General features: G+C 32.1%; 1 protein-coding gene across 6 annotated transcripts in view; it reads right to left on the minus strand.

Annotated features, from left to right (window-relative positions):
* Nucleotides 1–7,825, minus strand: part of LOC113521965 (potassium/sodium hyperpolarization-activated cyclic nucleotide-gated channel 2) — a 268,571-nt gene extending 260,746 nt beyond the window's left edge. For 2 of the 6 annotated variants that reach the window (XM_052900023.1, XM_052900021.1), the window contains exon 1: nt 7,539–7,765. The gene's annotated coding sequence lies outside the window, so the exon portion shown is untranslated. Of the gene's footprint in view, nt 1–7,496 lie in introns of all 6 variants that reach the window. The other 4 variants (XM_052900025.1, XM_052900024.1, XM_031909762.2 and 1 more) reach the window with 3 other exon arrangements.
* Nucleotides 7,826–12,318: the final 4,493 nt, after the last annotated feature.

The following is a 12,318-nucleotide window of genomic DNA, read 5'->3' on the forward strand; positions in this document are numbered from 1 at the left end:
CGTTCGCTTCGTAGTTATATGATAAGACTTAATAAGTGAAAATCGACACGAGTTTGTAATTTGATAAAAGTAAAGGGATATGTCAATTAGGAGAAAAAATATTTGACATTCGGGTCAAAATCAAAAATAGCATCTGGCAACTCTGGGCTGAACAATACGCGAGGTACCCAGAAAATGCAATGGTATCATGCGAGGCACAGTGTATGCTATCACTGTCCATAATGTAGTTCATGTCTAGGTGGTAACTATCATTATCCAACAGTTAGGCCATCAACATGTTCTCCATTCCAAACAAAATATAAATCCGAAACCATCCAAGAACAGTGTTTTGTGACTACAGTTACATATTCTTTTATTACATGTCGACATATTCTGTGAAGATGTAAATTCATCGCAAACCCATTTTATTACACATAATAAATGTATTTATTATCAACATGAAAAGGCATTCCGTGTTAAGAAAACGGAGGGAAATCGATTGTATAATAAATCACAGAGCGTTAACAACTGAGCATGGTGTCTTTCTTTACTTGTACGTTCCTATATATGTATACAATTGATTTTTAAATTATTACTAAAAGATGGAAGTTCTCAATTCATCTGAACCATTTATTCATTCATCTTTATTCGTTTGCTTGTGCACCTCTGTCCCATTCGTATTTGTACCGTGAAGCAGTTGTGTTTGCGTGGCTGTGTTTCGGTTTGAAGAATGGGATATGACAGTGAATTTACATGGTACAGAGGAATAACTCCTGAGTCCTCACGAATAGCGACGTAGATGATTATGGGCGAAATATTATACTCTATTATGTCCGTGTTACTGCTCATGTCTATAGGCGACGATTACCACTGCATCAGGTGGGCCGTCAGTTTGTTTGCCATTCTAAGTTACATAAAAAAAATTTGCACCAATACTTTACTCCTGTGTTAGTTCTATTTTAATTTTATGGTAATCGAAACCACCAATTTTCTTTGAGGAGGAAAAAATATATATGGCAGCCATAAATTTCTTTTGCAGTTACATTTCTTTTGACATTGTCACGTCCACTTATCACCATACGAAAAATTGATATTATTCTTTCTGTTTGTCTCGTGGGAGATCTAACATGAAGATATATGATGATACAGGAAACATGCAACATTAAACTAAATTGTAGCTAAAATATAATGCAATAAATTTTATTCTAATCAGCAAAACAAATAAAATATGAATACAAATTACTAATTATCTGTCTACAAAAAGGATGCTTGATGATGATGATTATCAATGCGAATATTTTTTTGTTGTTACATTATATCATTGCCAAGTCCGAGCCGATATATTATTATTATTTTATTAATCGAAAAACTATTTTTACAATTATACTATTTTTATCAAAACTAAAGATACAAAAGTCGACTCTGAAGTATCACACTCTAAACTTTTCTGTAAAATTACAATTTAGATTTTAGCAAAACTATTGTAATGTGGACCATCGGGAATTACATGTAAAAGAGTTCTGATACAAATCTACGAAAAAAAATCACATTATTCCTTATAATAGTTGGTGCCCTATAATACAATATAATTGTTTTTTTTTTATTAAACTTAAAGATAGAGAATGGTGTCTCAATATAAACTCCACTGTTTTAAAATTTTAAATTATAGAAAACTGTAAAATTAAATAAATTCATTTCTGGGTCACCAAATAGAAAATGATGGCTGTGTTATAAAGCCATGATAAATATTTATAAGATCCTTTACTACATGCCTACAGTACCCTAAAAATATGAATAAGAATAATTGTCTATTTTAGATGCCCAGGAAAGATCATACATCAAATATTACGTCTGATAAGTTATCTTTGCTAGACGTCTAAAATAGCCCATCTGGTTATTTAGAAAATAATACTAAAATGATTTACGAATGTATCTACATTTCATTTGACATTTTTCTGTAAAAACAGACATTGTTTTTTGCACTACTTAAAATGCTTTATAAGCTGACCTCCCATTGTCGCCTATAGAGATTAGCAGTATCATAGAAATTACACAATATACTCTCGATGAAATAATATATCCTCGATAAAATAATATACTCTCGGGGGGGGAAAGGGATTGTTAGTAATGGAGACTGAGAATCCCATTGCTAGCAATATACCTAACTATAAATATAAATATATACGGAACTGATGTTTATATCACTAACCCCTTCAAACCGAAAAAGGATGGGGGGAAAGGGATTGTTAGTAATGGAGTTTGACAGCCCCATTGCTAGCAATATGCCTTATTAGATCGACCTCCACGTGGTTCCCTCTGGAAACCATCGTGAACAATTCTTGTTGAATTCATCACGATGGGCTAACAGACCTACTTCATCCTCACCTATCATCCTTCACTGGTGCCCCGTCGGTGTATACCGATAGCGTGGGTGGAGTTACCATTCCATTATCATCCATTAAAAAAAAAACAAAAAAGGTTAAATCAAAACAGCTATTAAAAGAAATACATGACAAAATGATTTGTCATTGAAAACTCAATAATCTAGATGATTTGCAAATATAAATCATTTTAGGATCATAACAAAGTAGCTATTTAAGACCACCTATTGATTATAACGAGAGATCTGAACAAAAACTGTGTTCTTATAAGGCACAGTTGATTCGAGTTTAAAAATAAAATGTATGTGTAAAAAATAAAACGATACTTTGGCCTGTCCTTGAAATTTGTATTGTATTACCTTTTGTATGGCTCGTTGTTCTTTTTTATTGTAACATCTCACGCGTATATTAGGTGTAACAAGCTCCACCATTTAAAAGAATAATTGATACTCACAATAAAAGATGTATTGGTCAAATGGAGGCAAAGTTTTTGGGGATAATAATGGGTTATTATGGTAACAGTTTAAATTTAACTGTCCTACTAATATTGTTAATGTAAAAGTTTATAAATATTTTGTAAAACATGCTATATTTTTTAATATATAATCCAGAGTAAGTGGATATTATTTTAAATTTGGAATAGTTAATATTAGTCATTGTAGAAATAAAATGCATTAATAAATAGATACACATAATTGCACCATAATGGTTGCTTTTTACTGTTTTATTACAGAACCATAAAAAGATAGTTATGATGAGGTTTATAAAAGAGATGCAATTATAAACTGAAGACTAATTGTATTCATTTACTCAGTTAAATGAAAACAGTTAAGTGGAACTTTTCAAAAAGAACGGTACTTCTATTCACTCTGTATAACTGTATTGGTATAATAATGGTGGGACTGCAATGATAGTATGCAATAAGAAACTAAACATAACGTAGTATATATAACTTTCATCTATAAATGTATATATATGCCTATTTACGGCTTTGTTGACGCCGTTCGCCGTTGTTTTTTATAATACTCGTATTTTTAACTATCACAGAAAATAGAATATATAAAAACTACACTACTGTAATTGCAGATAAGATAATCAATCAGTAATTTGTCGCTTATAATAATTATTACTGTTAATTATCATTAGCCGTGTAGTTTTGGCACAGAATGGGCTACCCTTTCCTTTCGCAAGTGTGTAATTATGTGACAATTGGACTATTGTTTTTCTTGGTGGAACAAAAAACTACGTATCGTAATTATTGTTCTAAATTCAAATTTTATGTACATTAATGTATTTACGAAGATTTTCGTCCTTTATTTGGTATGTTTAGTTTTCTTTTTCGCAGAACAAAATTTACTTTATAAAATGTCCATATTTGAAACAGAAAAGGTTGTAATCAACTTGACAACAGGGAATGGCCGTACTGCACGAAGTAGTACTATATTGTGGTAATAAGCAAGTCACATCCGCCCTGTAACAGCCTATGGCACGCGGAATACAAAGACGGAGCTAACGACACCTCATTTGTCAAAACGTGATGAACACACTGACATACATGGACTACTAAATTTACAACCATTCTTTCCTCCCCACCGTGATTAGGTTGAGGTAAGAATTTTGTTATAATTTACAAAAGGGGGAAAATTATAATCCTTACTAATACTATAAATGTGAAAGTGAGTTTGTTACTTCTTAGCACCTCAATAGCTTAAATAATCACTACAAATTTTGATATACACATACTATGTGCAATGAAGAAGAAAATAGATTACTTTTCATTTTGGTTAATGAAAATATTCCGGCCACACAAACGAAATCGCGGGTAAAAGCTAGTTTGTTTTAAAAATACACTTAAAAATAACGCAAACCAGTCGTGTAAATAGTAAAAATATCTTACAGTAAAAATAGTAGAATAAAGTACGTACCAGTATTTCTTATTCTTTTGCATATTCTTAAACTGGTTTTTATTTATTACTGAACCTCATGCGTCTCCGAAGTTTGTAAAACGTAAATTCTGAGATAATTACACTTTACAAAGAAATATGTGAATATTACAAAAAAAAAATATGAAGATGATTCTAATTACAAAAGTTTTTAAAAATCAAGTAGTCTTAACAAAAAAACTTCATTATACAGTCCAGTTTTTAAGCACAGTTTTTAAAACATTCTAGCCTAAAAGTGAAATTCTTTATTGTAATAAAAACAATTATTATTAGGTATCGATTTCAAATAAGAAACACAATAGGCAATTCTATCTCATATCAGCATATTCAAATAATAATCTCAAATATAAATATTTTTTATTTAAAAAAAACTAATTTACATATTATTTTATATACAGAACCCTCGGTATATGAGTTCGTCTCATAATCAGCCAATTTTATAATATATTGTATGGAAATTTATAATTTAATAATATAATAAATACAAATACGTATATAAAAAGACGATTTGTATGATAAAAGTCAACAATTACAAGATAAATACAATTGAATACCCTTGGAATAACTCGAATTTTTTTATAAAAAATAGACCAGATATTAATGTTTTTCTATAGAGACCCTCAATATAAATATTTATGATCTACACAGTATGTGAGTAAATGTTACGAGACAGTAAAAAAAATGTTTTGTACAAAGAGTACAAAACATTTTTTAGTACAAAACATATTTGCCATTTGACTGCAGAACCCTAAAAGAAATGAGTCATCGGTATATTTACGAGCAAATGTTAACAAAAATAAAACACGAATAAAATCAAACACAGTGAACACACATACATATATACAAAACACATGTTGTTTCCAAGAACCAAATCAAGTAAGACGAGTCTGAATCACGATTAGTAATATACATAAGGGCGTATAGAATACATTCCCTATGGCAGAAACCATATATTATTCGACTATAAATCATTAATTACAATTGTTATAGGTATCCCTTTTTTATAGAATAGCAGGGGGAGGAGGGATTATTAGTAATGTGGATTAGTAGCTCCATTGCTAGCAATGTCAGGTCGACCTCTTCGTGGTTCCCCCTGGAAACCACCGTGATTGATTTATTGTTAGATTCGTCATGGTGGGCTAGCTGACCTGCTTCATTCTCACCTATTATCCCTCACTGGTGCCCCGCCAGTGTATACCGATAGCGCAGGCGGGGTTACCATTCCAATATCATGAATAAAAAAAAAACTTAGAATAGCAAACAAGCTGACGGTCGACTTGATGAAAAGTGGTACCCGTCGCCTACAGTACCACGGACATAATAGAGCATACTGTGTCGCCCGTGATATCCCTTATACGTTACCGTCCTGTAATTTCACTACCATATTCCACCTTCAAACTAAACACAGCTATCCAAATAGAACTGCTTTACGGCAGAAACACGAATGGGACAGAGGATCCCAAGTAAATTTTGTACACAGTCTCCCTCTAGTAAAGTCTGGTGATGATATCTTAATGTTATCTAAATTGAAATAACAAATCTAAATGTGAAAGTAACTTGTCTATTTGTCTTCCTTTTTACAAATTACCAGCTGAGTCGTCTTTTATGAATTTTCCTACCACAAACCTTGAACGGTATTCGTCAAGTCATTGATAAAATCAATAACTGTCCATTATTTTTTAAAAGGGTACTTTTTCAATTAACTCCTAACAGAAATAAATGAAACAAACAAATATATTATTTTACGTATAACCTAAGAACTTTTTAACTAAAACTAGAAAAAGGAAACATAAATACCTTCAATTTGCACGTCTGATGATTTTCATTTCTAAAATATGTTTAGAAATTTTATTAAAATTCGTTCAAATAAGAAAATTTTAACGATGCATTGTTTATAAAAACTGAAATTTAATTGGGACTAAGTTACCTGTTACCAACCTACCAATTTAAACCTGTAATTTTTGTAATTATGAACAATTTTAATTTGTCGTTATACCTTACGTGTCTATAAAATACATTTATTTGATAATTAAAAAATAAGTCTTTGTTAATTTAAGTTTATATATATTTTTTTTATATTAAACTTTAATAAACTTAGATGATGTAAATGACGATCTTAACATCATTATGGCATTACTACCAGTCGACCATAGACAGGAATAACAGAAAATATAATTAATGATGAAACATGATAAACAATATTAAATTAAAACAATAATTTAAAAATGACTTACATATAACATATAAGCTATATTTATATTACGGGAAAGGATATTAATCGTATTATATATCTCTGAGTCTGTTACTTTGAGAATCTATCGGCGAAACTCCTCAGCAATAACGTCACCACCATCTCTATAAAGTGATAAATGGGCGTCCACTTGAGGTTTTTGTCGTAAAGACAATATCTTTTATGGAAAAGTCCATTTCGGTCCGAATAAAAAAATAAACCGCGGGATTCACAGAACTTGTTATTTATTCTCGAATATCTAATCTTATAAGAGATCAGTTATTTACAAGTATAACAAAATATTCCTAGTAATTAAGCGTGTATAATTTTATTAACACACGATACGTCATAATAATGTTCATTGTATGTAAATTTTGTATATAATACGCTGATATTCGCACATAAGTGGTACACCGGCAAAAAGTAAAGTTCAATGTTCTGTTAATTACTTTATTGTATGCCGTGATATCATACATATAATTACATAAAATTTGAACCTAATTTATAATGCGACTACATAACCACTTCGTTACCGATTAAAATAATGTAAGTATAGACATAGGAGCAGTTATAAAAAGCACTACCCCCTATCCCGAGCGGATTTTCCTGGTGTTTTCCACGATTGAATGGATTTCTTATGCGAACCCGACCCTCCAATTAGATATTGCGTAGAATCTTTTACCTTTTTTGCCCACATTACATAACCATTTATTCCATATACTATAGTACTTATCTGCTACTTCTACACACGCGGCACCCATCTATTCCAATTAAGTTGTTATTGTTAGGTGCCCATTTCGATGTGAAATCAGTATCAGAACGGTGAGATAACACGCAACAGTCGAGTTGAACACAAAACAATATCGTAATAGCCCTCGAGCCTAAAGACAAACGACTTCGCCGACATATCCTGTGACGCACTGACCAACTCCTGAGACCGACTTGTCCCGTTACATAACACACCTGCAGCATTCCGCGATAGCTCCCACGAATACCGGTACTTACTGCATCGATTATATCACCTCTCAGCTGACAGTTTGCACAATGTATGAATGTACGAATCGAGGGAGTTCCGTGCGAGTTAGCAGTCGATAATCTCACTCCGCGATCGGGCGAGCGGTAACGCGTGGGCTCGCGGGGTTGACGTAGGGTGGTGGAGGCTGAGGACTCACCGTGCGGATGGTTACATAAGTCGCAAGGCGGGACAGAGGACACGTGCAGCCCCGACGGGGCTTGAGGCGCGACTGGCAGGCTCTCGGGCGCCGCCCCGCGCCCATTGAGCTCGCGGGGCGCCATCAGCCACCCAGACGCGATTACAGCCTTCACGTGTACGGCACACTGCTTAAAAGCACGAGGCTAATAAACCTTACCTATACAAGGATTACCTGCTTTTGTGATTACGATAAGATACTTAATCATCTGAATACTTCATAATTTAGCCCTATTGTTTATTGCGAAATTTAATTTGTTTAAAATACGGATAAGTATTTAATGATAATAGACGCTTTGAAATGTTTATTTAATATTATTGTATTGTGAAACGTTTACAATATTAATTAATTTATGTCACACTTGATGATACACATAATAGAGAATGGATCACATTCGAAATTTCTAAATTAAATAGGTCTACTAAAATCTAATAAAATCAGTTTTTTTAATTTAACAAAAATGGAGTCTAATAAAAATGTTTTCTCGATAGATTTTAAATTGTACTATTTAATAAATTGCAACGAAAACGGTACAGGCTTATAAAATCTCTATTTATTCTCAGTAAAGACAACCATATCAAGCAATATTTATAATTTTTAGAAATAAAAGTGTGGTTGTACTTCTGTTTCTAAAAAGTAAATATATATAAAATTTTAGAAACGCTAAAACAAAACTATATATTTTTTATTGGTTAATAGAAACACAGCTAGTTTGACTGTTACAAAATGTATATGAAACTAATACGAGAATAAACAAATAGTTAAAAATTATTATCAAAGAAATCATAGGAAGTCTTTCTCTCACAAATTAGGGAAAGATATGCAAATTGAGAACCTCCTACATTTTAAGTCTTTTAAAAAGAAATAACTGCCATGAAACATTTTCTACGCCCTTTCTATTGTTTATTTGGGTCGTAAATTAACATTTATTTTTATAAATCGCTTCTTATGTAGATAATATAATTATTAGACGTTTTTTAAGACATCAGAAAAATAAATTATTTTTTCTCTAAAAATTCATCTATTTCGATATCGCGTATCTATGGTTAAACTGCTGTGCTTGCATGGCTGAGTCATGTTTCAGTTTCAAGGTTTTTTTTTTTAATGGGCGAAAATGGAACTATAACTTCGCCTGCGCTATCGGTATACACAGGCAGGGCACTAGTGAGAGATGATAAGTATGGATGAAGTCAGGTTAGTTGGCCCTTCATGACGAATTCTACAAGAATTAAACCACAATGTTTTCCCGGGGGAGCCGCGTGTAGATCGATCTAATGGGGTATATTGCTTGTCGACCTAATAGGGCTGTTACACCCCATTACTAACAATCCAATTACTCTCTCAGTTTAAATTTTGGAATTTAGTAATGAAGTTACAGCGTAAGGAGATATAATATTTTAGTTCTCAGGAATGGCAACACTGAAGGACACCAATGGCTTTACAGTATTCTGTGATATTCATGATGCTGTATTGTAATTATTTATATTGGCTTTATTCCTGTTTGAAATTTGTAAAACGAACTTTAATATTAACAATACAGTATGACTCACAATAGTTATTGTTCAAAGAATTATTTATGTATATTTATAGGTAACGCTTACTATTTTTTAGCAAATGTTGTTTGCTTATTTGCTTTTCCAAATTGCATAGTTGACTGATGCTGTAATGCTAAATGTAACGCTCGACATATTCACATTTAGCCGAGCATACTAGAATTCAATTTAGTAGAAAGTATTTTACCATCGACACTCATATTATTTTGGTTTGTTATTGGTGTTTTCCATCACCAGACAGTGAGTTTAATTGACACATAGTTTTAGTGTCGGCTAGATTCGAACTCACGACCATTACGGTCTATGATATTTACTAAGCAACACGCTTCTTATTAATGTATCATAAAGTATAATGCTCGTAATAACAACACTTGTATATTACAATTAAAATATATATATTTTGATGCCGTGTGGTCCTGGCATAGAATGGGTCCTACCCTTCCCCAAGCGCGACAACTACTGGCAAAACTCTTCTCATGAAGAAGGCCTAACTAAAGTCTACTGTTCTGCAATATATAATTAACGGTTGATATAATAATAAATAATAAAATATAAATATAATAAACATAAATTGCTTAACTTACCCCATATGGGGGCATAAATAAGCAATTCTTTAAATTTCATTTTTTTTTTAATAAAGTTGAATTGAATTGAGTCAGAAATTGTAGAAAATGGGTACTTAAATGAAAATCGTAGCTATCTTTCTCTCGATTTTCAGTTTAGAGTCAGAAATTGAGTATCAGCGAGTCAACGGGGCTGAAAACCGGAGCGACGGAATTCAACAAATTAAGATTGCCAATTAGGTAACATTCCTCTACCTTCTCCTATACCAAATCCGAAATTACTCGGTAAGTAGGTAAAATTCGACAAGATTATACGAACATCCCTAAGCTAAATATTTACTTTATTATTTCATCCGTCATATTCGTGCAAGCAGCTCATGTAGCTGCTTGCTCGGACTGATCACCTCTAAATCTACTTATGAATATACCCTGTCATTGCCGTGGGGTCCCGGCATAGAATAGGCTATCTTACTTTCCCGTAGGTGTCGTAAGAGGCGAATAAGAAAACTGAATGTTCGAGGGATGGACAGCAGTGTCCCTCTTAAAACATCACCAAAACCTAACTGCAGTTGCCAATCCACTGACAAAACTACTGACAAAATCCACTTTTGTATAAGTATAGACAGTATAAAGCTGACGTAATGATGATGATACCCTTTCAGATTGAACTGTAACGTGGTTCGCCCTGGAAATCATTGTCGTTAATTCTTGTCATATTCGCTATGATATGCCAACTGTTCGTTTGATTGATTCACACCTATTATCTCTCACTGGTATCAATCAGTCATGAGTAATAATTTTTTTTTACTCATGTCTGATTTGATAGGTCTTATTAACATTATACCTAAGTACTTGTAAATAAATATTAAAATGATAAATATTTTTTTCGAAATTTTTTTCATAGCACTTAAAATAACGAAACAGCTGATGACTTACATAATGGAAAATGATAATCGCCGCCTGTAAATACGAATACCAATACAGACAGAGCCATCACAGAATACACTTTAAAACCCAGAGCATATTACAAATGTTTGAAATTATAATAAATTTATGAATATATTTGTGTATTTCTATATTTTTTTTATTTGATTAAAATTTCCCTAAAATGTTTCGTTGGTTGTGGCTCGTTTTGGTTTAAATGCCATCTGTAATCGAGTAGCAGAACTATGTCATAAATTTAGCTGAAGCTGAAAAAAGCAGTTTGGTACTTAGATTTATAAAAAATAATTGTCCAAATGCGAATGCCCCTATTTCTGAGTTTTTTTATGTCTTTTAATTTTAAATAGATTAGTACAAAATTTAATCATTTTGTGTTGTTCTCATAAACTTTTTAATAACTTGTTCCCAATTTCAATAATAACTCTTTTCTAATAATAAACCTATATACTTAAATGAACACCTTTAATCATAACTGCGTACACATTTCTGATAACGAATATGTCATGTCTCTAACTTCTATGGTATTGAAAGTAGATTGTATAATCTTACCTTTTAACATAGGATATGTATAAGTAACAATACATCTCTGTAGAGCATGGTCACTCCTTGTTCCTCTCTTGAGATAATCTTTGACGCAAATATGACTGCTCGGTACCTACATTAAAATACTTGGTAAATTATTAAGCACGGAGTACCTTATTTTTCAGAAAGGCAAGCCATTGTAAATACCACGGATATTACTGTGTATTCTATTATATTGAATTGCCCATGGAACTGATTCATGTTTATACATGATGGTTTACAATTCCACTTTCCATTAGGTGTGTAGATAAACTTGCAAATTTTTTAATATTTTCAAGCTACTACACTTTCATATTAGGTACCACAACACTCTTATATATTATATTTATAGATATCAGTCCCTGTAAATGCACAACTACGGGAATGTACGACTACTACTACCTTCTGGTGCGAACGGCGCGCAACTTGAATGTGTATTGAACTATTGGACACACCGGCCTGCACTGTATTTGGAAATGGATGCATGTATTCGCAATTTTTTTTTTTTTGTATATCTATTATATTATCCCGAAGGACAATTTATAATTTTATTAATTTTTTTATCGTATAGACATAAATAATAAAAAAATCGGCAACGACAAGGCACTTTACGGGAGTTCAGAGCCAGCAATCTCAAAGAGAGAAAAAATAGATGATGTAAACAAAAATTCCCCTGAAATTCGACTAATTGAACAAGGTGAATTCATTTGTATACAAATTTCTTTGAAAAATATTACTCACGTACATATTAAATAAGTAAAGATGTGTAGATAAATAGATAGATAGATACTCTTTATTGTTTCCTCCAAAAGATTACAATAGTGAACTTATTATAAATATAAAAGATACACACCACCTTATAGTGGTTTAAGAATTATTTTTTTTAGTATGGTAAATGAAAGTTTTTTTGTGCAACTTAGAATGGCAAACAAGCTGACGGCCCACCTGATGAAAA

This window comes from Galleria mellonella, unplaced genomic scaffold (assembly GCF_026898425.1).
Source record: "Galleria mellonella isolate WM207_F2 unplaced genomic scaffold, CSIRO_AGI_GalMel_v1 utg63, whole genome shotgun sequence".
NCBI classification, from domain to species: domain Eukaryota; kingdom Metazoa; phylum Arthropoda; class Insecta; order Lepidoptera; family Pyralidae; genus Galleria; species Galleria mellonella.